The 27,666-nt window shown below is 42.8% G+C and overlaps 1 long non-coding RNA gene across 1 annotated transcript in view; it reads left to right on the top strand.

Moving 5' to 3' along the window:
- Positions 1 to 7,654: 7,654 nt before the first annotated feature.
- LOC121285266 overlaps positions 7,655 to 27,666 on the top strand; it is a 78,696-nt gene continuing 58,684 nt past the window's right edge. Inside the window, exons 1-3 of the long non-coding RNA XR_005944622.1 lie at positions 7,655 to 7,729; positions 17,937 to 18,004; positions 21,784 to 21,896. This is a non-coding gene — a long non-coding RNA (uncharacterized LOC121285266). The remainder of the gene's footprint in view (positions 7,730 to 17,936; positions 18,005 to 21,783; positions 21,897 to 27,666) is intronic.

The raw sequence follows: 27,666 nt of genomic DNA, 5'->3' as shown, positions 1-27,666 counted from the left end.
AACTCCTCCTTCCCACTCCCAGGGTCTGTGGCTGCCTCTGAGTCCGCCTCTGAGTCCCCGCCAACCACCCTCACAGTTCCCTCTAAGATTACCGATGCATCCTCACCCTCCTACCTGATCGGCTCACTGTCCTTTTTCATACTCACCATCACCCTCTATCACGTCCACCCGCATTTCGCTCCCTAGGAGGCAGTCATCAACTCCACAGATCCCTCTTTTGCACATTCCACCTGGACATTGGTGACCTTCTATCTTCTGTGAGCTGCTTCACGGCAGAGCCATGTCCATCAGCATCCACCCAGCATGAGATGCATATTTTCCTCCAGGGTCTGATAGCTGCAGGGCTCTAGCATCTTCTGCTCCTCAGAAGTCTGTGATGTCGTCAAGGCCTGAATAAGTCCTAACTTCTGCATGTCACACTTGTCAAGATGTGTTCTGGGCTGGCTTGTTTTGCTGCCGATGTGGGCAGTAGGTTTGATGTGGGGGGATGATTCCAGCGAGCAGGGCTTATAATTAGATGCAGATGTATTAAAATGATGTTCCCAACGTGCAGCAGTGAGTAAGGCAGCTACTTATGGGTGGAGAGGATGATCGCCAACTTGTTTCATGACGGCATGAAACTGCTTTTTGGCCTCCCCGCCATATTGTCCGCTCATGCCCACCTTGACTTCCGACGCCAATAGGGACAGAAAATTGCGGTCAGTTATTTTACAATCTTATCAAATTCAATACATTCACCTGACTTTAAAATATTGTTACAATCCCTTGTTCTTTAAACTCTTGATAGGACATATACAATCACATTGTTTCAGCCAGCAACTTGGAAAACTTTTAGTGTAAATGGCTGTAGCAACAACTCCACAGAAACAGCCTTTTTTCTTGATGGCTTATTTATTTCCTAAAGTCCATCAGGACATCATGCAATGTAGTCATTAGAACTCCATACACCAACCCAAATCCATCAAGAGATGCAATTATCACTCCATAAATGTGCAAGTGGTTGCAGAACATAGAGGTGTGATCATGCACATTCATGCCCATTATCCATGAAGCAACCATGATTTTTCATTATGCAGCAGTCCACCATGCCTACAAAACTTGATTGTCTTGAGAGAATGAACACATGGCCCTTGGGAGGTGATTCTTTGTAACTATGGCTGATGACCCAAATTAGAAAATCACATTGTAGCAGCAGGTAGTGAAGCTTCTATCGCCATCTATGTTTCAGTAGAGCTCACTATATGAATGCTGAAGCAATAGTTCCTTTATTTGAAGAACTCAGATGAGGGACTGCTTTACAGTTCAGTCAAAGTCTCGAAAATCATAACTGTCTACTGCAATTACTCTACCCAATGAAGAGTGAGAATAAAACAAGAAGAGAAACAGGTCCACAGTAGAGGTTAAAGCAAGCGAGAAAGAAGGTGAGGGAAAACAGGAGGGGTGACATTGACAGAGATGACGTATAGGTGGGGAGAGTGAAGTGAGACTCTGTGTTCAGTCATTAATGGACACCTCCTGCTACTGACCTTTGCTTTTTTAACTAATTCACTCACTTTGTCAGAACATGCACAGTCTGCTCACTGAAGCTTAACAGCCATCTTTCGGTCCCCATCCAGTACATACCTGTATTAAATTTACTTGGCTTTATCCAACACATGCTGCCCATTCAAAAGGGGAATAAAATGATTTATATTTATCTAGTTTATTCATGTAGCTAATGTTGAATAAGCCTAATGCCCATGCTTCTCATGGTGATCTTAGAAACTGTGTTCCTCCTGTTTCTTACTTCACACTTTGTCTATATTTCTTTGAGCAGGAGAAACAACTGCGGTGCATCTTGAGGCTGGGTGTTACCACTCTATTGGAGTGGCTATAGTCATATATTTCTGGGTGAATGGCTTTGCAATTTTCCAGCTGGAAACCGGGAAGCCTGGCTGGAGTGGGAGGATGTTCAGCCGCCACTTTCCTCTTGTAGATGTGAGGGACTTTACAACTTATTTCTAAATTAAAAGTGCTATATAAATGCAAGTTGTTGTAACATAAATATAAAAAAACAGGAGCAGATGTAAGTCATACAGCCCTGCGAGCCTGTTCCACCAAGTAATGTGATCATGGTATATCTTTAACATCAACTTCATTTTCCCATTTGATTCCCTTATCTATCCATCTCTGTCTTGAGTGTACTCCATAATTGAGAATTCAGAGTTCTTTGGGAGAGAGAATTTCATGATTCATAACCCTCAGAGTGAGGAACTGTCTCCTCATCTTAGTCCTAAATGGCTGACCCTTTATTCTGAGACCATGCTCCCTCCTTCCAGACTCTTCAGTCAGGGGAAACAGCCTCTCAGTATCTACCCCAACAAGCTCTTGCAGAACCGTATATATTTCAATAAGATCAGCTAGGCATGGGCACCAGAGCTGGATGAAAACTCCCTGTGGGGTGGCTACAACCCACCGAAGCAATTCTTTCCAAGTGGTTTCCCAGACTTTCCAATCTGACAGTGGACTGGTCAAACCCTTAATGACACCACTCTCAGTGTTAGTGAGAACATTCTCTAAGATAGCAAAGATTACACAACTTTCAATGTGCCATGCAGTTGTTCTGCAGACAAAGGCCCTGCTGTGAATCTTATCATTATTATTCTTATTATTCACATTTCTTAATTTCTAAACATTCATAAGAAATAAGTTAATGCATGAAGGATCATAACAAATAGCACATACTTGTTGGATGATTGTACCAAACCTATAAACTCATACTTGTCCTCTCTGCCTACCTGATGATCTGGCATATTAGGAAAATCTGACCAACTGCTGTGTAAAAGCTAACATAGCCCCCAAAATGCTGACAATTTAAGAAATTTCTTACAGATGAAAATTAATAGTTACACAGGCTAAGATTGAGGTCTACCCAACTTTGATTTACATATATTGGAGGAAATATAGGCTGATGAGCACATGATATTGGAACCTGGGTTTCACTATCATTGAACCTGAAAGCTGTGGACACTTCATGGACTTCCACAGTCAAATTGAAGATTGGTGCTCTGCAAGTTTCAGGTAAACCCACAAAGCAGAGGGAAGGTGATCAGGAGGCAACCATGTTGGGAAGGAAAGTGATTTGTTCAGGAAGTGGGTTAATTAGATAGGGAGAGATGTGGTATCCAGGACCAGATTGGCTGCAGTGATTTGGAAAGCCACTTTCTTTACACTTTGTTTTTCTAATTGACATTGCTTTAGCTTTTAAGCATTAATAAATCCCTTTACTATTTCTCTTGATATTCCTTATACCTTTTCCTCGTCTTTTTACTGTTCTTGCTCTCCATCTATAATTTTCAGATTTGGTTTGACTCTTTCTTGTATTACGATTATTATAGGTTAGATTGTGATGAAATTGACAGAATAGAATGGAGCTATCCATTTGTGGATACAGAGCTATAATGGAGCTTGAGTGGTAGAAAAAGAGAGTGAACTCTTAAGTTAAAAGAAATATTTTTAAAAGTTATCAATGTATAACATCTAGAATTACAGAAAAACAGAAAACGGTGGAAAAACTCAGCAGGTCCGACAGCAACAGTGGTGAGAAACAGAAATGTTTCTGATCAATGACCTTCTGTTTCTCTATACAGATGCTGCTCAAACCTGCTGCGTTTTTCCACCATTTTTCCAGCACCCGCAGTATTATGCTTTTGTATCCAGAATGACAGCTTTGTCCTAACAAATATATACATCTTATTATAAATTGGCAGCTCACCAACTTGTTTTCCATTATACATAATGAATAAGCAGAAAAGTATAAAACATACCTGATAAAATAATTTGTTGCAGTAAGTTTAGAAGAGTCGTTTGCTCTTTTACTGAACTGCAGCATGCTGTTACCAGTTTTCATACCAGTTTTTCTACTGTGCCCTGGGAACAAATTGTTTCCAAGGGGTCGAAGAATTTAGATTGACAGGTTATAGAAATAAGATTAAATGAAAGAGGTTCAAAATGGAGAATAGGAGAACCTCTATCTCCATTCTGGCTGAGACTTCTGCAGCTGGATGTTCATTCCAGGGTCAGAATCGCATGATCACAGAATTGTTACAGCACAGAAGGAGGCCATTCGGCCCATCAAGAATGTGCTGCCTTCTTCCCAAACCTGACCCCCGGGTAATTTCCAAGTCCTGACACTGTCTTGCATCAGCTTCATGCTTTTTTTAACTTATCCTTTCATGGGATGTGGGCATCACTGGCATGTCTAGCATTTGTTGCCCATCTCTAATTGCCCTTGAACTGAGTGGCTTGCTAGGCAATGAAGAGTCAGCTACATTACTGTGGCTCTGGAGTCACATGTAGGCCAGACTGGGTAAGGACAGCAGATTTTCTTCCCTAAAAGACATATTAGTGAAACAAATGGGTTTTTACAACAATTGTCATTGTTTCCATCACTGAGACCAGTTTTATATTCGAGGTTTATTAATTGATTTTGAACTCCACCAGCTGCTGTGGTGGGATTTGAACTCATGTCCCCGAGCATTAGCCTGGGTCTTTGGTTTACTAGTCCAGTAACATTATCACGACACTACCATCTCCCCTATATGACACTAGCTTCAAATGTAAACAATGCAATCGGCCCAGGGGTGAGTTTGCTGCCCAGTCAGCAGCACCAGGAGCAGACTGAAGGTGGGACATAGAAACCAAGGGCCCCTTGAAAAGGTGAGCAGTAACCCTGACTGGGCTTACCTTTCTACGAGGACCTGTCACAGGAGGGTGCTGATCAGGCCAGCACTGACACCATCCATGGGCACTACCAAGCTTTTTTGATGCCTCTCTTGAGGGATTGACAGAGGTCATTATTGACCAGCCTCAGGTCATTATTGACCCAGGGGCAGCCTCCTATGGCACTGGTGCTCTGTCATTTGCAGGTAGCTGATTCAAGGGTGGTACACCTGATATCTTGTGTAGTGTCCTTTTAGGTCCTCTCTGTACTCCTCTGGCCTCATCCTAACCAGGAAGATACATCTGCTGAAGCTCCTCCTCACTACTCTGTCAATGTCACAATGGCCTGTTCCCATCTCCACATTCTCATTTGACACTCGTTTGTTCACCAAGGCCAACTCTGCCAATTTCTGCTGCTCAAGTGATGCCAGAAGTCTCATGTCCATCTCATGAGTCCCACCACTCACTGTCCCCAAATGCAAGACTCTCAGCAGCAGTGATGACAACTCTGTGGCCACTGGTTGTGCAGCTGAGCATTATTCTCCCTCTTTAAAATGAGTTGATCAGTGTATCCATTCACCCTGATGGCTCCCCGCTGTGTGCATGCCAACTGCACCCAAACGTGTCCCAGACACTGAAAATTGTATCCCATTCTGGAGGCAGCAGGATCCAGTGTCATAGCCCCAAGAATGTGATTTGCAAATTGCTCCTGTGCTTGTTCCCATCCTACCGGCATTTGAAAATCCAGCCTGTGCTGTCACGATGTGCAGCCATAATTTTCAATTCTAATCACCAATTTATCTACATCAGCATGTTGCAGACATAAGGAATCATATGGATAGCTTGCATCTTCACTGGACAGTCTGATGGAGAGGATTGCCTGCTCTCACCTGGTTTTCATCCCATTGAAATATCTGCTCATATGGCTGCCAAAGTTGGCAATGTCATTTCATTTTTACCGTTAACAAACCACTTCAAATTCTGTTCAATGCTGCTCTGGTTCAGTTGGGGATAGAAAACTGGCCTATTTAACTCTTAAATTTGAGGTAAATCTGGTCTACATGAATGGGCCATAAATCTGCTTTGCCTGTTTGTCCTATGCACCTTAAATGGAATGAATTTGAGCAGTGTAAATCTAAATTTTGGCACTAACTAGCCCACATAATTTGGATACAAATTAGCATTAATTGGTAGTCTTAGCACGTTAGGGAAATCATACCGAAACCTGTATCAGGAATGAAAACATTCACATTCATGTGGGGAATTTAATCCAGGTGGAAGAGGTCTCGCCCACTGGCTGGAGAACTGGCAAGAGCCTTACGTTGCCTCCTTTGGGGAAGGCCTGCCATATTAAGTGCCTCTCTGTGGTAAAGTGAGGTACCCTGTCCCTTTAAGAGAATGCAAGTGTGCTGATCATGTGGCAACACACTATACAGGAAATTATAAGTCTAGTTCTGGAGGTTTCTGAGTGAGCAAACATTATCTGGTGTTCTGCCCTATTTCTCAATAAATCATCACTGTTTATTCTTACATTAGTCTCTCCCTGTTTTTGATTGCAAGCAGGAATGTAGGAAGGTGTGCAGTTAGAGTTCGGATGGCCAATGAACTCATTTACCCAAGACATAAAACACTCAGATACTTAAGTGATCTGGGGCAGGCTTTCCCTGGGATCAAGGACTCTGGAGATAAAAACCATGACCTCCCCATCATTGTCATTAACACCATGAGAAGAGAGTGGTAGATGCCAGCAATGTACCCACTCGAGGCCCAGGATCAGCGAGGAGCCAAGACCATAGGTGAGTGAGGCTGGGGAGGGGATTGCTGGCTAGGAGAGGGCAGAGTAGGAAGAAAGGGCTGGTTTTGCTTTTCAGGCAACAGCCCCACCCGCCACTGGGTGCATTCCAGTGATGGTTGGATAAGTGTTTAAGTAGGCATTAATTGCTCACTTAAGGGCCTCAATTGGCATCGGGCTGGGAAGGTGATTCTCAAACCTTCCTGCCCTGGACTTAATCAGGGCAGAGAGGGGAAGGCGGCGGGGTGCCCACCTGGTACCATCCTACCTGATTAAGTGCCCCCCGCCTCCAAATTTGCCTTAGGGTAGGGCATTACATTCTTCCCATGAAGTGGAGTGTTGTGTGATTGGGTTAAAATAGAATAGTTCAAATTTCGTATTTAACTGTGAAATGTTTCATATTGGTTGGTTAAAACTGAAAAGAGTTCCAGTTTCCAAATTAAAATTCTTCACATTGAAGAACATTCACTCCAAAATGTGAAATAAACAAAATTAAATGTGAAAATAGATAAACGGGTTGAGTATGGGGGTAGGTGTTGATACTTACCTACAACATTACTTTCACCTCAACATTTGTCTTACACTTTACCACTTAACTTTGCCATGAAATATCATTGAAAACAAAAACAATAGTTAAAACAATTAATTAGGCTCTTTGTTGTTATACCCTCTATATAATTTCTTTCATTGTTTCCTGGATTCAGGGTCTAAATTTCACAGATCACAAGCAGCGAGCTGCTCCACAAATTGCTATTTCAAATGCATAAGGCAGAGTGCATCATAGCAGGATGTGACTGCATATTAATCAAATTAACAGGATACTTCAAAGGTTTCAGTCCAGCACTTTACCAGCTTGCTTTTATATCAATATTCATATTGGAAGGGGGTTACATAATGAACGGCTTGGCAAGGGAATTGTTTACTAGCTCTCACCAGAACAGAGTACTGGCTCATTTCAAGAGGCATGCTGAAGAAAACATCTTTGGCCATAAAATATCAGAATTTTCTAAACTGTTTTCAGTCCTGAAGAAAAGTAAAAAGTCTTACTGCTTACAATTTAATATTTTGGAATAACATTTCATTTATAGCAATTTTATATAAAAACATTCATGTCCTAACACTTGTTTACTGTTTCTAGGGCCTGTCAGTTTTGACATGTGGCTATAAAATCAAATGGAAATGCACTGCAAGGCCTTCAGCATCTGAAAAGAAAAAAAAAAAAGATTCATGCTTTGGGTACAGATGTTTGGGAAAACTTTTAACTGTGCTTCTTGGTAACCTGAATGGTTGAATATTTAAGAGATTATTTTCTACTTTTGTTACCTCTAGACTGACTGTAAACTGGTCTCCTACTTTCCACCCTCTGTAAACTTGAGTTCATCTAAACTCTGCTGCTTGTGTCTTAACCGCACCAAGTCCTGTTTCCCTGCTACTCCTGTGTTCACTGATCTACACTGACCCCTAGTCAAGCAAGGTTCTGATTTTAAAATCTTCCTCCTTGTTTTGAAATCCCTCCATGGTTTCATCCTTCCCTTTCTTTGTAATCTCCTCCAGTCCCACAACCTTCTGAGATATTTGTGGTCCTCTAATTTTGGCTTCTTCGGCAATCCTGATTATTGCTGAGAAAAGAGACATATTGTCGAAGCTTTTCATCTTGCACTCATCAGGAGAGAAACAAGGATGCCAAATTTCAAAGGGAGCAACAATTTATGCTGCATAAGAAAGGGGAGCTGATTGGCAAGTCATCTCCGATTGGTTGAGGCATTGTCATGGGGAATACACCATAGAACTATTGTCCCTCATGCTATTGTTTAATTCAAAAAAGGTGCAATGCCCATACATGTTCCTTTTGCCTGCAGAAGACTGGTTCCTGCGCATGAATATAAAGCTTCCTAAAAGCATAAGTGAACTACATTGCAAGCCCGACTGATAATCTTAAATTGGTTGTTCATGTAATTCTTAGCTATTTGAGATTATTCAGCAAGTGCTGTCCAATTGCAGAATCGCATTTAACTTTAGACATTATGTTCTGAGTTTTGCAAGCACGGGCTAGCTGACTATGGTCAGTACTCTATTGCAAACAGCCAAAGGAACAAAACTATCTGCCAGTCATAGGGACATATGGCCTATGTATCTGGCATTGCACTGGTATTGAAATCTATATATACTACATTACTCATTTGTGTGGTAGGCAGAACATCTTTTTGGCTTGATGGCAGCATCCTGTTAGTGGAAAACACCACTTGTGCTGCTACTGCAATGGCTAGCTTCACCTTTTGCTCAAATTTTTGACATACTTTACCCTTCCAGCATAACCTGAGGTAGACTGGGCACTTTTCAGGTCCAAAATTGGTGGCCTTAGGCCCATTCATGAGTACGCACGATACACCGTGAGCAATGATCTGATCGGGGTAGCCATTATCCTGCAGGGATGGCTTTGATGTACCATATTTCGATGAAAAGCTTGCATGGTGAGCAAATGGCTCAGACCCTATTTACGAGATTGCAAAAAACGCTAATCTTACAGCATATGGAGCTGTAGGAATCCCAATGCATATATTGACCAAGTAAGAAGACCAAAACTGAATCTCAAACTGCACACAGTAATCTAGGTGGCATCTTTGCTCTTAGACTTCAATCCCTTTGTAACAAAAGTGAGCATACCATTTGACTTATTAATTATTCATGTTAACCATCTGTGTTCCATGTACAAGGACACCCAGGTCATTCTTAATACAAACATTTCCCAGTTCTCACCATTCAAAAAATATTCTGCTTTTTTACTTTTCCTACAAAAGTGGATAGCTTCACATTTCCCAGCATTGTATTTCATCTGCCATGTTCTTCCCCACTCACCCAAATTGTCCATATCACTTTGCATCCCCTTCACGTCCTCTCACTGCTTACTTTCCAACCTAACATGATAACATCAGCAAATTTGGATACGTTATTCTCTGTCCCCTCATCTAAGTCATGATTGTAAGTAGCTGAAGCCCAAGTGCCAGTTCTGGTACACCACTAGTTACAACCTGCCTGCCTAGGTGTGTCCTGTTTATTCCTATGGCAGAAATTTTTGCTCGGTGGGCTAGTGCACGCCTGACCCACTCGAGCATAAAATGACGCGCGTTGATGTCGGCACACTTGGCTGTGCGATAGTCCGGTCAGTGGGTGTGTACCAGAGTCGGCAGTGTGCCTGCAACAATTAAAAGACCTGCTAAGGCCTTTAAGTAATCTGCCCATCCAATCTAATGGTTGGCGGGCAGACGAAAAGGGATTTTTTTGGAAACCTCATCCACGGGCGGGTTGAGGTTTTGAAAAGCAAATAACGATAAAATAAAAGTTTTAAAATTGAATTAATAACATGTCCCTGCTCATGTGACAGAGTCACATGAGGGGACATGTTTTATTACATTTTTATTTTCATTTTCTTAACTGCTCTTCGTTTCCCTGAGGCAGCACTGCCGCTCACATTTCACGCTGGGTAGGCCTTAATTGCCCCGCCAGCGTGAAATCGCCGTCCAGTTCAAATCATGGGTAGCGGTTGGCTTCCTGTCCGCCCCTGCCCACCCCTGCCGAGCCCACCCGTTAGTCTCTGTTTTCTGTTGACTAATTAATCCTCGATCTTCACTAATACACTATCCTCAATCCCTTAAATCCCTTTGTGTAGCATCTTGTCAAATGCTTTTTGAAAATCTAAACAAGCTACATCTACTGATTTCCCCTTATCCATCTTGGAAGTTACATCCTCAAAAAGTTTCAACAGAATTATCAAGCACAATTTTCCTTTTGTAAATTTGTGTTGAATCTGCTTTATTTTATTGGCCTGAACCTGTAACTAGGGGGGTACCCCAAGGATCACTACTTGGGCCTCAGATACTTACAATCCATATTAATGACTCAGATGAGGGGACTGAGTATAATGTATCCAAGTTTGCTGATGTTATAAAGTTAGGTGGGAAAGTAAGCAGTGAGAGGCATGAAGCTCTTATTTCTGACTCTGATCAGATGAAAAAGTACACACTTACCTTCCTCCAATTTTTCTGGGCAATCTTCTGATGGAGGACCCTGCAGAACTGACTCAGTGCAGGAAACTTCAGAGGGAGCAGCGGAGAGAATCCACACAGAAGCCATGTCCCCTTTTTACGGCACTAGGCTATTGTGTTCTGGTAAGAAAGAGTTTAAATGTCCCAAAGATTCTTTCAAACGCTACAGAGAGAATATAAGTGGGCGAATAGGGTGGGTGAGGGGGTAGGGTGGGTAAGATAAGTGTGTCAGGGGAAAGGGTAGGTAAGGTAAGTGGGTTAAGGGATAAGGTGGGTGAGGGGGCAAGGTAGGTAAGAGAATAACATGGGTAAGGGAGTAGGTACGTAAGGGGGCAGGAGGTAAAATGGGTAAGGGGGTAGGGTGGGTGATGAGTTAATTTGGTAAGGTAATTTGGTAAGGGCGTAGGGTGGGTAAAGGGGTGGGATGGGTATGGGGGTTGGATAGTTGAGGGGGTAGGTGGATAAGGTGAGTGGGTAAAAGTATAGGGTTGGTAAAGGGGTAGGGTGGGGAAGGGAGTAGGGTGGGGAAGGGATGAGGTGGGTAAGGAGGTAGGGTGGGTGATGGGGTAGTGTGGATAAGGAAAGTTGGTAAGGGGATAGAGTAGGTAGGATGGGTATGGATAGGCTGGTTGGATAGTTGAAGGAGTAGAGTTGGTAAGATAAGTGGATAAGGGAGTAGGATGGGCAAGAGGGTAGAGTGGTTGAGGGGGCAGGGTGGTAGTTGGGTAGGGTGGTAAGGTTGGGTCAGGTCAGATCGGGGGAGCGACAGGGGACCAGTGGGGAGTTGGGTGTGGGGAGTAATCGGGCTGGGCCTGGAGGTTTGTGGGTCAAGGCAGGTCAGAGCATCGGGGGTAGTTGGCTGGTGGGGGCTAGTCAGGTCGGGTTGGGGGAATTAGGGAGGTTGGAAGGGGCATCGGGAGGGTCAGTATGTGATTGGGGGGGTCAGTTCTGTGATTACCCAGGTGTTAGACTAGGTTTTAATCTGTCTAACATTTCCTGGGTAACTATCCAGGTAAGTAAGTTGGAAATAAAAACAGAAAATGCTGGAAAAACTCAGCAGATCTGGCAGCATCTGTGGAGAGAAAAACAAAGTTAATGTTTTGAGTCCGATGGACTTTTCCTCAGAGATTAAGAGTAGAAATGCGATGGAATTTATACTGTTCAAGAGAGGATGGGACAGGTGGAACGAGATAGAAGGTCGGGAATAGTTGGGAGCTCAGGAGAGATTGACAAAGATGTCATGGACGCAAGACAAAAGGAGTGTTCATGGTAGCGGTAAAGATTAAAGAAGGTGCTGATAGTAGCACAAAGGTAATGTAGCAGAAGTATTGGCAGCACAAGGGACAGGACTCTATGAAAGCAAAACATAAAAACAAGTGATAGATGGCCCTGTGGGGGAGGGGGTGTTTGCAGAAAAAGTATAAAAAATGAGCAAATAAATAAAAGAATTAAACACAATTTAAAAAAAATAAACATAAATAAATAAAAATTTAATAAATAAATAAAAATTGGATTAAAAAAGAGGCTGAGAGGGAGGAGAGAGTTCATGATCTGAAGCTGTTGAGCTCAATGTTAACTCCAGAAGGCTATAAAGTGCCTAATCGGAAGATGAGGTCCTGTTCCTCCAGTTTGCATTGGGCTTAATTGGAACTTTGCAGCAGGCCAAGGATGGACATGTGGGCATGAGAGCAGGATGGTGTGTTGAAATGGCAAGTGACTGGATGGTCTGGGTCATGCTTGTAGACTGAGTGAAGGTGTCCTGCAAAGCTGTCACCCAGTCTACATTTAGTCTCCCCAAATAGAGGAGAATGCATTAAGAGCAGCGAATACAGTAGACCAAATTGAAGGCGGTGCAAGTGAAGGGCTGCTTCACCTGAAAGGAATGTTTGGGCCCTTGGATGGTTAGGAGGGAGGAGATAAAAGGGCGTGTGTTGCACCTTCTGCGATTGCATGGGAAAGTATGATGAGAAGGACCGTAAGATCATAAGGTGTAGAGCAGAAGTAGACCATTTGGTCCATCAAGTCTGCTCCACCATTCAATGAGATCATGGCTGATCTGATAACCCTCAACTCCACTTTGCTGCCTTTTCCCCATAACCATTGAATCCCTACTGATTAAAAATCTGTCCATCTCAGCCTTGAATGTACTTAATGACCCATCCTCTACAGTCCTACGCGGTGAAGAATTCCACATTCACTACCCTCTGAGAGAAGAAATTCCTCCTCATCTCTGTCTTAAGTGGGTGACCTCTTACTCTGAGGGGATTATGCCCTCTGGCCCTAGGCTCTCCCACAAGGGGAAACAAGCTCTCAGTATCTACCATGTCAACCCCCTAAGAATCTTATGTTTCAATAAGGTCGTCTCTCATTCTTCTAAGCTCCAGCGAGAACAGGCCCAATCTACTCAACCTCTCCTCATAAGAAAATCCATCCATACCTGGGATCAACCTAGTGAACATTCTCTGGACTGCCTCCTATGCCAGTGTATCTTTCCTTAGATAAGGGGACTAAAACTGTTCACAGTATTCTAGGTGTGGTCTAACGAGTGCCTTGCATAGTTTTAGCAAGACTTCCCTATTTTTATACTCCATTCCATTTGAAATAAAGACCAGCATTCTATGTGCCTTCCCTATTAGCTGATGAACTTGTATGCTAGCTTTTTATGATTCATGCATGAGGACCCCCAAATCCCTCTGTGCTGCAGCTTTCTGCAGTCTTTCTCCATTTAAATAATATTCAGCGCCTCTATTCATCCAGCCAAAATGCATAACCTCACATTTTCCCACATTATATTTTATCTGCCAATTTTTCTGCACTCACTTAACCTGCCTATATCCCTCCGTAGACTGTGTCATCCCCATCACTTGCCTTCCCATCTATTTTTGTGTCATTTGCAAACTTGGCAATAGTACATTCACTTCCCTCATCCAGGTCATTAATATATATTGTAAATAACTGTGGCCCTAGCATTAAATCCTGTGGTACTCCACTAGTTACAGGTTGCCATCCTGAAAATGTCACCCTTATCCCAACTCTCTGTCTTCTATTAGTTAGCCAATCCTCTATCCATGCTAATATATTAGCCCCAACACCGTGGGCTCTTAACTTATTAAGTAGCCTTATTGAATGCCTTTTGGAAGTCCAAATATATTACATCTACTGGTTCCCCTTTATCTTTCCTGGTTGTTACCTCTTCAAAAAATTCTAATAAATTTGTCAGGCATGATTTCCCCTTCATGAAGCCATGCTGACTCTGCTTGATTATATTATGCATTTCTAAATGCTCTGCTATTACATCCTTGATAGTAGACTCTAACATTTTCCTAATGATGTGTGTTAAGCTAACTGGCCTATAGTTTTTTTTGTCTCCCTCCCTTTTTGAATAAGGGTGTTACATTGGCAGTTTTCCAATCCTCTGGGACTTTTCCAGAATTTAAGGATTCTTGGAAGATTACTACCAGTGCATCCACTATCCCTGTAGCTACTTCCTTTAATATCCTAGGATGCAACCCATCTGGCCCAGGGGATTTATTGGCCTTTAGCCCCATTAGTTTCCCTAGTACTTTTTCTTTAGTGATAGTTATTATATTTATTTCCTCCCCCCTCTTCTGTCACCCTTTTGCCCCTTGACTACTTAGTATTTTTGGAATGCTATTAGTGTCTTCTAACCTGAAGACTGATGCAAAGTATTTATTCAACTCCCCTGCAATTTCTTGGTTCCCCACTATTATTTACCCAGCCTCATTCTCTAAGGGGCCCATGTTTACTTTGGTCTCTCTTCCTTTTTATATATTTAAAGAAGCTCTTACTGTCTGTTTTAATATTACTTGCTAGTTTACCCTCAAAGTTTATTTACTCCCTCTTTATTATATTTTAGTCTTAAAACTTTCCCAATCCTCTGGCTAACCATTAATCTTTGCCACATTGTATGATTTTTCTTTCAAGTTGATCCTATCCTTCACTTCCTTGGTGAACCATGGCTGGTTTATCCTCTTTCTATCATCCTTCTTCCTCACTGAGGTATATCTTTATTATGAGTCATGAATTATTTTCTTAAACATCTGCCATTGTAATCAACCGTCTTTTCTGCTAAACTCCTTCCCCCGTCCACTGCAGCCAACTCTGCCCTCATTCCTTTGTAATTACCCTTATTTAAGTTTAGCACAGTTGTTTCCAACCCAAGCTTCTCCCTCTCAAACTGAATGCTAAATTCTATCATGTTATGGTCACTATTTCCTAAGGGGATCTTTTACTCTGAGATCATTTATTAAATCTGTGTCATTACACATTACCAAACCCAAAATAGCCTGATTCCTGGTTGGATCCACAGCCTATGTTCTCGGAAACTGTTCTGAATACGCTCTATGAATTCTTGCTCATGGCTACCTCTGCCAATTTGATTTTCCCAATCTACATGAAGATTAAAGTGACCCATGATTAATGTACTGCTTTTTTTTACATGCCCTCATTATCTCCTGATTTTTTTTCTGTCCTACAGTATAGCTACTGTTAGGGGGCCTATAGACTATTCCCACCAGTGTCTTCTTCCCCTTGTTATTTCTTACCTCCAACCATATGAATTCCACATCTTCTGATCCAAGATCATTTCTTGCTATCAAACTTATTCCATCTCGTACTAACAAAGCTACCCCACCACCCTTTCCTTCCTGCCTGTCCTTTCGAAAAGTCACATACCCATCATTATTTAGTTCCCAGCTTTGATCTCCCTGTAACTATGTGTCCTTAATGGCTATAAGATCATACCCATTAACATCTATTTGTGCCATTAATTCATTTATTTTGTTCTGAATACTACATACATTTAGGTAAAGAGCCATTAATTTTGCCTTTTTACCATGTTTTCCTCCTTTGACCCTATTTTCTGCTGTTTTTTATGTTTGTACACTCTGTCCCTTCCTGTAACACTCTGGGTATCATTACCTAAGTAGCTGCCTTGCAATTATGCCGTATTTCTTTTGTTTTTTAACCTACATATCCCATCTACAGAACCCTTCTCCCATCTATTTAGTTTAAAGCCCTCACTACAGCCCTAGTTATTCGATTCGCCAGGACACTGGTGCCAGCACGGTTCAAGTGAAGCCCATCCCACCGGAACAGCTCTCTTCTACCCCAGTACTGGTGCCAGTGCCCCATGAACTGAAACCCATTCCTCCCACACCAATCTTTGAACCACACATTTAAATCCTTGATTTTATTTACCCTGTGCCAGTTTGTCTGTGGCTCAGGTAGTAATCCTGAGATTATTACCTTGGAGGCTCTGCTTTTTAATTTAATTAACTATTCAAATTCTTTTACCAGAACCTCCTTTCTAGTTCTATCAATGTCATTGGTACCAACGTGGACAACGACACCAGATCCCTCCCCTCCCAATCCGAGTTCCTCACCAGCCCTGAGGAGATGTCCTTAACCCTGGCACTGGGTAGGCAACACAGCCTTCGGGAATCATGCTCACAGTTGCAGAGAACAGTATCTATCCTCCTAATTATACTGGCCCCTACCATTACTACCCACCCATTTCCTCCCCCAACTTAAATGGCTCCCTGTACCACAGTGCCGTGGTCATTTTGCTCATCCTCCCTGCAGTCCCCGCTCTTATCACACAACTTGCAAGAATCTTCTAACTGTTGGACAGTTGCAGGGCCAAGGCTCCTCAAACGCTACCCCAGGGTCCCCATCCCTGCCTCACACCCTTTTGTCCCTTACAGGAAGCAGGGTGTGAGGAGCTGTAGTCGAGGTAGCTGTGGGCCTGTAATGAATATTGGTGGACAGTCTATCACCAGAACTGGAGACAGAGGTCAAGGAAGGGAAGAGAAGTGTTGGGTATGGTCCATGTGAAGGTGATAGAGGGATGGAAATTGGAAGCAAAATTGATAAATTTTTCCAATCCACATGAGAGCATGAAACGGCACTGATACAGTCATCGATGTACCGGAGAAAGAGTTGTGGGAGGGCGTCTGAGTAGGTCTGGAACAAGGAATGTTCCACATACCCCACAAAAAAACAGGCATAATTGGGGCCCAGGCGGGTTCCCATAGCCACACCTTTTAGTTGGAGGAAGTGCAACCAAGTTGGAGGAGAAATTGTTCCATGAGAGAACAAGTTTAACCAGGTGGAGGAGAGTGATGGTGGGTGGGGATTGTTCAGGCCTCTGTTCAAGGAAGAAGCGGAGAGCCCTCAGACCATCCTGGTGGGGGATGGAGGTGTAGAGGGATTGGATGTCCATGGTGAAGAGGAGGCAATTAGGGCCAGGGAACTGGAAATTGTTGATATGACGTAGGGCATCAGAGGAATCATGAATGTAGATAGGGTAAGTCAGAGATGGAGGCAATCGCTGAGGAAGGAAATATGGCTGTGAAAGGGAATTTTAGTAAACACCTTGTCAAACACCAGGAGGGAAATGGAAAGCAGTGAAGGTGAACAGGGTAAAAGAGACAAATGAAAATCCTGTCAGAGAGAAGAGTGGTACTTCTTCAAGGTGGGCATTTCTGGAAGAGATTTGACAGTGAATTAAACACTAAGATAAACACAAAATACTGTGGATGCTGCAAATCTGAAATAAAAACAGAAAATGCTGGAAAAACTCACCAGGTCTGTCTGCGGCTGTGGAGAGAGATACAGAGTTAACACTTCAACTCCTTATGACTTCTTCAGAGCTAAAGGGACGTAGAAACGTGATGGATTTTATACTGTTTTAGAGGGGGTGGAGTAAGTTAGAACTGTCTGAACTCTTTGGGCGGAATTTTACAGCCCCATCGTGGCGGGGCGGAGCCATAAAATGTGGCGAGCCACTTGAAAGTCCATTGACTTCAGTGGGACCGGAAAATCCTGCCAGAGGGAGGGTCCTTAAAATTCCATCCTTTGACTCCAACTCAGAGTTAGATATTTTTTTGGAGGGTTCTGTGATGCAGGGGATTTACTATCAGAAGTTTAAATATCCTGGGCAATTCCCATGGAGTCATCAAGTCTGGACTTCCAAGGCATCCCGTAACACGTCTTGGGGGGTACACCTGCTCTCCAATTATCTGGAGACCAGAAGGTCTGGGCCATTATGATTTTCGAAGTGCCCTATTACCTCATCGTTAATAATAGATCCTAGGTCCAATTATCACGTTTGGATCAAGGCTGCTTGGACATAGATTACTGAGTGTACCAATACTGGCAAAGGAGCCCACAGGCATGGAAAGGGCATCAGGAACAAATGAAAAACAAGTAAGAAAAATTCCATTAAAATACCACCAAAAATAAGTTTTTTTTTCGAAAAAAGATCTCGTAACAGTGATGTTGTGCAGGCTTTGATCGTACAAAAGACCTAATAGAGCAATTTACGAGCCATGCTAAATACAACCAGGCAATAATATTTATTTGTATACTTTTTGCAGAAATTCGTAGTGTACAACAACAAGATCCACTGTGGTACCAATAGCACAGTAATACAATGAAGACTGCGGTAAGCTTTGAAGATAGGTTTCTGACCTACATTAATACAGGGACAATGGAAAGCATTCATGGTGAGGAGGTAGGAGGGTATCAGTTGGCAATTTCCAACCTCTTGCTACCTTCTTTTCACTTACAGAGCAGCTAATATCAACAGATCAATCCTGTTGACACAGAGGATGTCAGTTTTCTGTATCATTACTTTTACAAACAGTAGTCAATTAGCAAAGTATGACAATGTACCTGTAATTGTAATTTCAGCGCTCTACAGGGGATGGGGCAGGATACAAGACATACCCAGAATGCCATCGGCACATTGCATGAGATACCACATACATGAAGTGCCAGGCTAACTACTGCACCATGGTAAGGAAAGGGTTAGCTGTTGAGAAAGGGGCAAAAAAGGAAGGGGCTAGTCGATCGAAGTAAGTGCAGAGTAGGGAATATTCAGCTGTTTGCCATTACCTGAGCTTCACAAGCTGGAATTATTAACCTTCTTGCAATCACAGGGGAGCATTTAAGATTGCAAAAATGATAAATGCTATTCATCCCCTTAGCTTATCCTCCCATATAAACTTATACTTCCTTCATCGCAGCTTCTAACTGCCTCTTGAATGATTTCCTAAACCATTACCCTACCTAGAAGACCAGGCTTAACTCATACTTTCATTGGCTTATGATATGAAATAGATATTTTGCAGACAAATAAATAACCTTGGAGAGCTTCACCTCTGAGAACAAATTGAAATCAGCTGACTGGACAAAATTGTTACTCTTCTTGTAACAGTTTGGTTCATTGGCAAGATACTTGTTTCTGAGTCAGAAGGTTTAAATTTAAGAGTCATGTAAGACTAAAGCACGTAATCTAGGTTGACATTTCAGTATGGTGTTAAGGGAATGCTGCATTGTTGGAAGTACAAGTTTCTCACCTTTTAATGCAGAGTATTTTTTTAAAAGAGAAATTTATAAGTGTTGATGCTCAAAGAGACTTAGGTGTGCTCGTACAAGGAGTACAAGAAGTTAGCATGCAGGTGCAGCAAGCAATTAGGAAGGCAAATGGGCATATTGGTCTTTATTGCAAGGTGATTGGAGTATAGGATTAAAGAAGTCTTGCTACAATTGTAACAGGGTTTTGGTGAGACCACATCTGGAATACTGTGAGCAGTTTTGGTCTCCACATTTAAGGAAGGATATATTGCATTGGAAGCGATACAGCAAAGATTCACTAAACTGGTCCCTGGGATGAGGGGCTTGTGCTGTGATGAGAGGCTGAGTAAATTGGGCTTATTTTCTCTGGAGTTTAGAAGAATGATTGGCGATCTCATTGAGACCTACAATATTCTGACTGGACTTGATCGAATGGACGCTGAGATTGTTCCCACTGGTCGGGGAATCTAAAACACGGGGGCACAGTCTCAGGATAAGGGGCCGATCATTTAGCACTGGGATAAGGAGAAATTACCTAACTCAAAGGGATGTGAATACTTGGAATTCTCTATCCCAGAGAGATGTGGAAACTCCATCATTGAATATATTTAAGGCTGGATCGACAGAGTTTTGGTTTCTCAGAGAATCAAAGGCTATGGGGAGTGGACAGGAAAATGAGGTTGAAGCCCATGATCAGCCATGATTGTATTGAATGGCGGAGCAGTGTCGATGGGCCTTGTCATCTACTCCTGCTCCTGTTTCTTGTGTTTTTGTGTGCTTGCAGTCTTTCAGCTAAGATGTTAACTTAGGCCGTGTCTGCTCAGGTCAATGTCAAACATATCATAGCACTATTTTGAGGAATAGGGAGCTCTCTAGTTGTCTTGGCCAATGTTGTTACCTCGTCTAACATATCCAAAAGATATATTATCTGGCAATTCATTTGTGGGACCTGGCAGTACTGAAACTGGCTGTGCTTTTCAGCAGAATTAACGTGCACCACAAAGGAAAGCATTAGCTTTTTAAAAAATTGTTCATGGGATGTGGGCATCACTGGCCAGGCCAGCATTTATTACCCATCCCTAGTTGCCCACTTGTTCAAAGGGTATTTAAGAGTCAACTACATTGCTGTAGGCCTGGAGTCACATGGAGGACCAGACCAGATAAGGAAGGCAGATTTCCTTCCCTAAAGGGCATTAGTGAACCAGATGGGTTTTTGCAACAATTGTTTCTTGGTCATCATTAGACTTTTAATTCCAGATTTCTATTGAATTCAAATTCCATCATCTGCTATGGCAGGATTCAAACCTGGGTCCCCAGAGCGTTGCCCTGGGTCTCTGGATTACTAGTCCAGCAGCAATACCACATTGCCATTGGCTCCCCAGATTGAAAAAGCATTTTGGAACACAGGTCATGAGGATATACTATTTGAATGAAAGTTCTTTTTTCCCCCAAATCTTTCAAGTACCAATTGTTTGCATTGAGCAAAGTTTATTAAACAATTGCAAATATTGAGAAGCAGTGAACAAGGCGGTTTTCTCTGTTTCTTTAATTTATGTGTCAGCATTTTAACAATTGGAAGGAAACAACCTCAGGGAATAATAATGCAGTTTTAAAAGAATGCCTGAAAATGACCAGATTTCCTCACTGGCTTATGGACTGCATATTTTTTAAACTAATTATACCACAAGGCAAATGTATGCGAATACATGATTACTTAAGTAGCATTGGGAAACATGGAACACTAACTAAGTAAATAGAATAGTGACTCTCTACCTAAGACTAGCCCATGAAATTATATTACTTGTTCATATTTTTACAATTCTTTAGGGAAAAGGCATTCATTTCACTGTATAAAACAGCTATTTGCAAAAGTATGTGACTTGGAACCTGCAGTCACTAAATTTTCCAGTAGATTTTATTTGAAAGACAGTCGAAAGATTAATATCACATTGTGATTTGGAATGAATGTCTATAATAGATAACCCATTTCATCCCAACCAACTTCTCTAGGAAAAAGAAAATTACTTCTGCAATGAACTAATTTATAAAACAAAATCCTGTTAATATTGTAGGTAACAAAGTCTTTTTCCTTAGAAAAGGGAGTAAATAAATGAGTTGGCCATGACCCAAAATGGCAGAAAGACATTTTTCCTTAATTCCAGAATTGCATTTATTGATTTTGTTTTCATTGTGGGTAGGAATTTATATAAACAACGTTTGTCAGCTGTGGCCTTTAGCTCTTGAATAATGTTTACTTGTTACAAACGGCCTTTTTGGAGTGCACCATAAATAAAGACTTTAGTTGACATAGCACAGCATCCAGTGTAGTGATTTGCACAAAAAAGTACATCTCCTGTATTATCCTTGTCACATCATCCTGCCCAACAAGCAAAGTGATAATGAAGATACTTTACTGGATGAATTAAACAGCAATTGAACTACTAGGGAAGCGAAGATAAAATTTATTTATGGCATTGTTTCACTAAAAGGGTGAGGGAGGGTCAGTCTTTTACTGTATCTTCTAAGTTGTGAAATCAATATTTATGTATTTTCCCCAGCCACTGCTGTAATCCCGTCCCTCCAGTTCGGTAAATAAAGTGCTTGGGCTGTCCACTGGAATGCATTTGGAATACAGAATTTAGTTTGTTTGGGTGGATAGTCAGAATAGTATAGGCCAGTTATAGGGCTAGGCTCAAAGGTCTTGTATAGTTTAAATTAAAAATGAAAAAGTTCACAGAAAAATGGTCAAACACTGTAACAACTGCTGAAAAAATATATAACAAACTTTGAAGCATTTGGCAGTTTACATTTTTATTTTAACTGAAATTATCTGAAAAAATCATGCAGAGTGTTTTTTTCTTGCAGAACAAAATCAGCAATAGAAGTAGAGGCCACCAAATAAACACACTCCTCCTTTTGGGTGCCATTGCTGCAGAATGGAATATTCACCTTGTTTTGCATTCACTGTCACAATGCAGGTAATTTTAACTCTGGAAAATGGTATACAATAAGCAATCCTGGACTGACTGGCTATTAAACACCCCACCCAATATTCTCTTGTATTCACTTCAAAGGTAAGGGAAATCAAGCATGATGTACAAGAGGCATTAATTCTGTACACCATCTCCCAAAAGTAAAATTATCCCTATAGAATTCATAGCAGAGGGACAGAACATTCAGCCTATACCCGAAATAAATCACATGCGGCTTCCTTCAGGCTCACGTGATGCCAGAAGCCTGTGTCTGTTGAGGAGGCTGGGCCGGGTTGAGCTGTCACTGGCTCCAAGTTCCTCCCTACCTGCTGCACAATAAGTTCAATACTGGTGTTTATAATTCTTGTGAGCCTAACCCCACTCTAATTACCTCTTGACAACCTACTCTATATCTGCCTATTCATTTCTCCTTCAATGTATTAATTATCTTTCATTTACCATCGATGCCATCACCCTAGCTCTCTGGCTAGAGCGTTTTCAATCTTAGTTTCCTAATTAACCCTATATCGCTCCACCTCAAAAACATCTACCTTCACTTTTGTTACATCACCCCTTTCTATCTATTGTCATTTATGCCCCCATCACCTTCAGACTTGCATATTCTATTGTTCTCCTGGCTGGCCTCCAACTTCTGCCTTCAGCTCATCCAAAATTTTTCTTTATGCTTTCATGGGATGTGGGCATCACTGGAAAGGCCAGCATTTGTTGCCCATCCCTAATTGCCCTTGAGCCAAGTGGCTTGCCATATGTTTCAGAAGGCAGTTAAGAGTCAACCACATTGCTGTGGGTCTGGAGTCACATATAGGTCAGACCAGGTGAGGATGGCAGGTTTCCTTCCCTCAAGGACATTAGTGAACCAGATGGATTTTTATGACAATTGATGATAGTTGTCATGGTGACCATTACTGAGACTAGTTTTTCAATTCCAGGTTATCAACTAAACTTAAATTCCACCAACTGCTGCAGGATTTGAACCCTAATCCCCAAGACATTAACTTAGGCCTCTGGGTTATTAGTCCAGTGATATTACTACTACACCATCATCTCCCCATAGTTTGGTTGTATAAACCCTACTCCACACCAAGTCCAACTTACCCATCACCTCAGTGCCATTGACACACGTTCACCCCTAGTCCCCCATTTTCTCAAATATAAAATTATAATTTTCATGTGCAAGTTCCTTCAAGTCTTGCAGCTTAATATTTCTACATTCTCCTTTGGTTCTACCTTCCTCTGACAACTTTCTGTTTTCCAACTCTAGTCGCTTGTGCATCCACAACCCCTTCTCCCAGTATGTCATTTATCCATCCAAACCCTAAGCTCTGGAATTTGTTCACTAAATCATCGATCTCTTCAACTCCCTCTTTTATTTTCAGATCTGCTTTAAAACTCACAGCTCTGAGTGAGATTGTAATCACTGCTAATACTTTCTTCTTTGACACAGTGTTGTTTTTTTTTTGTCTGATTCTGTGAAGCAGCTTAGCAACACAGAAATATAGGAACATAGGTGCTGAGGTTGGCCATTGGGCTCCTCGAGCCTACATCGCCATTCAACTCGATCATGACTGATCTTCTATCTCAATGTGATCTTTCCATACTAGCCCCATGCCCCTTGATGTCATTGGTATCCAGGGATCTATAGCCCTCTGCTTTGAACATACTTAGTGACTGACCCTCCACAGCCTTTTCGGGCAGAGAATTCCAAAGATTCATCACCCTCTGACTGAAGAAATTCCTCTTCATCTCAGTCCTAAATGGCCTACCTCTTATCTGAGACTGTGTCCCCTGGTCCTAGAACCCGCCAACCAGGGGAAACATCCTATCATTCTACATCTACCCTGCTGAACCCTGTAAGAATTTGGTACACCTCAATGCAGTCACCTCTCATTCCTCTAAACTCTAGCTTGGAAAATTATTCTTTATTAAAGAATTTATACAAAAGAAAGTTGTTATTGTTGTGGTTGCACAAAGTGCTGACAACTTTCCCACCATTCAGCCACATCTTCATATTTGTAATGGGCACTGCCTATGTAAATTTCAATACCGTACATTATACCCTCCCACATATGCTGGAGCTATGGTGTCTCTGTTTTGCAGCTCCCAGCTCTTCAACCTGTATTGCTTTAAAACTCCTGTACTCCAGCCATTCTATGGGCAGAATTTTCTGTGCCTGCTGACATTGGGCATTCTTGGTGGCGAGTGAACAGTATGGCGAGAAGGCCAGAAATCGGTTTCGCGATGTTGTGAAATCAGTTTGCAATCGTCCGCTCAGCTCGTTGATGTCGGGCGCCGTTTCCTCCCGTTGGACGTCGGGAACCTCATTTTAATACATCTGCATATCATTATAAGGCTAGACTGCTGGAATCACCCCCCCACACACCCCCCCAGCCACGCCGCTGGATTTTCCACCCACCCACGACGACGCACAATTACATCAACGTATTTCACAACAGCATATATAGGGCGTGCACTTGGTGGGCTGCAATTTGAGGGGAACTCGGAAGTGAGTGCACAGCAACATTGCACAGAGCTTGTGAGGGTTGCCCTGGTGGACTTTAAGATGGAGGCACATTGGAAGGGGGGCAGCTCTTGCGGTTGAGGCACGTTGGGGGGGAGGGCAAGGGCTGCCCTGCGGTTGAAAGTAGTGTACAAGCATGTGCAGTGCAGGGGGAGGCCACACATTAGGAAAACCTTGTATAAAGTGACCATTCCTCTGCAGGTTAGACAGTTCAGACGCAGCCACATTGACATGCGTGATATCAGTATTCTAGCTTATCTGCCCACTCAAGCAATGCAGAGTCATGAAAGTGGCACCAAAGCTTTTCACTCCTTGGGCACAGACTGCAAAGCAATAAGTGTTTTAGTGGACTGCAGAACAGTTGGCAATTGGGCACATTGTACACTGCTCATCAGAACAAGGAACGATAGGCAGGGAGACATCATTGAGAGTTTATTTTCAATAGTGAACACTATGTACAAGTGATTAACACCCTTGCCCAGGCTGTGCAACTATATCTTCTTAGCCTTCTTAACCCTGTCTTGGTGCTCCTTGGACAACCATGGTGGAGGTGGAGGCAACTCCTGACTGCAACACCCTGTCTGTGATGACCTTGATAGCATCCTCTGGAGGCCTGAGACCTGGAGGACCCCGGCCTGCTGTGTGGCAATGGCACTCTGCTCGAGCTGTGGAGCTGAAGCTGCTGGGGCCACATGAAGAGGGGATTCGGTTGGGCTGGACACTCCCGGAGTCACATTGGTGGGTGGTTCCTGGTGTGCACCTGCTGATCTTCCTCATTATGGGTGCCCAAGGGCCCCCGGCTAAGTATTTGAGGAGAAGGGGAAGCTGGAGTGAGATCGAGCTGCCCAGAACCCCTCTTGCGAACATACTGTTGGAGGCCAACTATGACATCAGCAGTGCAGGAGCGAAATCTTGGACCAAGGTCTCCATGGCGGCCGCCATCCTACCAATGTTGACCTTGGTGCATTGGCATGTGGGCGCTATTGCTTCAGCCTGAAGACGGATGCACTCTTCCATCATGCCTTGCAATCTGAGGAGTGCAGCGACCATCCCTTCCTCATGTTCCCGAGCTTGCCTTTGCAGCTCCAGAAACTGCGACATGACCAAGTCCAGAGGCTCGTCATCTGACTCAGCAAATCTCCTGCCTCCAGCAGTCCACTGAGTGGCGGACACTAGGGAAGTCTCTGCCGCTGCCTGCTGTGGATCAGAAAGTGTGATGTGTTCACTAGATTGTAGTCCAGCAGCTACTCTAATGCTAGGTTCCACCGAGGTGTGTGCCTCTACACTGGTAGAGGGTGTGCAATTTCAAGGAGGTGCCTGCAGATTCCTCTTCAGAGGTTTCTTTGGGGCTTGATTGGAGGACCTGGGTCATGTACTCTGTCGGCTGTTTCCTAGATATGCTGCGAAAGCGAGGAGAGATAATTAGTGCATGGCAGTGGCCTGTGAAACAGGACACATCACTCAGATCCTAATTGTCTGATGGATGTTGCACTGCTGGATCCTTACTCGGGAGAGCATCGCTGACCTCACCGTCAGCACAGGAACAGTCCAGATCCTCCCTGACCAGCTGGGTGGCTCTGTTTTCAAGGTCCATGAGGACCTTAATTTCAGGCATTCCTCCACCAGCCTGCGACCTCTCCCTCATGTTATGTGCCAACTTGTCCTGCATGAATTGAGATAGAGTGTAAGCAGGATGCCTGCCAGGCCAGATGATAAGTATGCCTGGCATGTGTTGGTAGTGAGTGGTCCCATGGACCGGATGAGGACAATGAAAGTGTGTGTGAGAGAGTGAATGATGTCCCTTGAACTGGCAGTGAGTGAGGGTCCTGTGGATGTCTGATGGTTTGTGACTGTATGAGTTGAGAGTGATGAGAAGTGTAACTTGCCCTGGTGGAATGGAGGAAATCATTCATCCTGTTGCGGCACTGGGTGGCTGTCCTCTTTTGCAGGGCATTGGCACTGACCACTGCTGCCACCGCCTCCCAGGCCAGATTGGTGATGGTGCTAACCACCCTATGGCCAGAGGAGGGTTAGAGGACATCACAGCGGGCTTCCACTGCGTCCAAAAGGCATTTGAGGAAACCATCATTAAACCCAGGGGCTGCAGTCTTTTTGCCTTTTGGGGCCAAGTCTTCCATGCGGTAGTCCTGAGCTGGAAGCACTGAGAGGTGTGTGTGTGGCTGCACTTTAAATATGGTGCCTGGTGTGAGGAAGTGGCGAGTTTATGGCATGGTGGGCAAATGAGAGCCCGCCAGCCATTGAAATGGCATAAAAGCAAAAAACTGCGGATGCTGGAAATCTAAAACAAAAACAAAAATACCTGGAAAAACTCAGCAGGTCTGGCAGCATCTGCAGAGAGGAACACAGTTAACGTTTCGAGTCCGAATGACCCTTCAACAGTGCTAAGGAAAAATAGAAGAGAGGTGAAATATAAGCTGGTTTAAGGGGGCTAGGACAAGTAGAGCTGTATAGAGGGCCAGTGATAGGTGGAGATAACCAAAAGATGTCACAGACAAAAGGACAAAGAGGTGTTAAAGGTGGTGATATTATCTAAGGAATGTGCTAATTAAGGGTAGAAAGCAGGACAAGCAAGGTACAGATAGCCCTAGTGGGGTTGGGGGTGAAGGAGTCGAAATAGGCTAAAAGGTAGAGATAAAACAATGGATGGAAATACATTTAAAAGTAATGGAAATAGGTGGGAAAAGAAAAATCTATATAAATTATTGGAAAAAATAATTAAAAAATAAATTAAATAAAAAATAATAATAAAAGTAATAATATTTTTGAATAATATATAATAATATATTTGAAATGGCATGTTTCCCAAGAATGCATAATTAATGCGGCATGTTTGGGACAGTATTACGTGAGAATCCACCATTGCAGCTGGCGGGTAAAATGTCGTTTTCCCTGCCCGCTACCACCCTTAGTACAAATCTGGGTCGATTCCACCCTGTTTCTCTGTTTCCACAATTGCAACATGTTTTGCTATTCAAGTATTACATAAAATACAGACTGAATGTATGACTTTTAAAGCATCGTGTGAATTAAGTCTGTGTGCCCTGGACCAATTGCCCAGTGCTCTTGAAACCTGCTTCATTTGAAGACTGCAGTTGGTTTTGATGATCCATTCACACTGACTGGCGATTTACCTAGTACTTTGAAAAATTATTCTTTGCAATGATAGTTTTGTTCCCTTGCAAATCTGTCACTGTTTCTTGAAAGTTAGCAAAGACA

The sequence above is a fragment of the Carcharodon carcharias genome, chromosome 1 (assembly GCF_017639515.1).
Source record: "Carcharodon carcharias isolate sCarCar2 chromosome 1, sCarCar2.pri, whole genome shotgun sequence".
NCBI classification, from domain to species: domain Eukaryota; kingdom Metazoa; phylum Chordata; class Chondrichthyes; order Lamniformes; family Lamnidae; genus Carcharodon; species Carcharodon carcharias.
The sequence above is the reverse complement of the archived record's forward strand: the minus strand, read 5'-3'. Positions and strand labels throughout refer to the sequence as shown.